A 1,248-nucleotide genomic window follows, 5' to 3' on the forward strand; every position below is an offset into this window, starting at 1 on the left:
GGTAATTCCTGAGTCAACTCTTCTTTCTTGAGGCCTCTCAGAATAACCACTTTTCTCCCCGTTCCTTCCATTCTATGCAGGGCAGATCTGGGGCCATGAAGGGCTGGGAAAGGAAGGAAACTGCTTTGGGAAGGACATTTTTGTCGGCTGCCTCTGACTATCTTCCCTCCCAGTGACCTCTTGTTTCAAAAGCACTGGCCTTTTCCAAGGTCTGGGAAAAATACCAAGAAAAGCCCAGGAACGCCTTCTTTTAGGAGCTGACCTTTTCTGCCTTTCATGTGGTAAAGAATTCCCCTTTGAGGGTCTCCCTGTGTAAACCCTTTAATTGCATAGCTAATACAAACCAGAGCAGAAAGGACCCATCCAAGAGTTCTTGTTTAGATTCATTACCATTTTCAAAGGGGACCCTGGACCCGGCTTTTATCTTGTCTCCAATCAGCTGACCACGGCCTGTGTTTAGGAAGGGCTTAGCAGAAGAGATAACACGTTATCACTCCTTCCCACCTGGTATGGTGGGAGGAGGTTTACGAAGATAATTAAATCTGAACTCTCAAGGAGTGAGGAAACCCAGGCTCCTGGGAAACAACTTTTCCCCTGCTGGGGGGCCCACCCAACGGGGACACCCCAGGAGAGGCCAGAAAAGGGGGAGCTTCTCCCAATATTGCCCACCAAAGTGCTGAGTCAAAAAGGGGCAAATGAGACTGATTCTTGTTGCAAAAGGTAAGTGGACCCCTGCGTAGACACGGTGCTGAGAGGTCAGGGGTGCTGAGAGGTCAGGAGGCGAGTGGACCCCTGTGTAGACACTGTGCTGAGAGGTCAGGGGTGCTGAGAGGTCAGGAGGCGAGTGGACCCCTGTGTAGACACTGTGCTGAGAGGTTTGGAGGCTTCTTGCTAGAAGTGAACTGTGGATTAGCTCAGTGTGAAGTTCATGGAGGGCCAGATGCTGCACGTGCTGTGTGTGACCCGAGGACAGAGCGGTCATCAGCAGAGCTGTGGGGCTCAGGCTGCTCTTCTGTTTGGGAGGACTATGGTCAGCTGATGGACTCCAGATGAGGGTGACAGCTAATCAGTCAGCAACTGAAACATCCCAAAAGGTCTCCGTGTGTGTGTCCACTAGTCCCAGAGGAGCTGGTTTACGGCCCCCACTCTGCCAGAGCGACCATGAGAGAGAAGAGCAGGTGATTGGGAGAGTTAGGAAAGAAGAGTCTTCCCAGAATGTGGCTCTGCTGAGGGGCCCCCCTTTTACCA

This window comes from Otolemur garnettii, unplaced genomic scaffold (assembly GCF_000181295.1).
Source record: "Otolemur garnettii isolate 467f Iridium unplaced genomic scaffold, OtoGar3 scaffold00133, whole genome shotgun sequence".
NCBI classification, from domain to species: domain Eukaryota; kingdom Metazoa; phylum Chordata; class Mammalia; order Primates; family Galagidae; genus Otolemur; species Otolemur garnettii.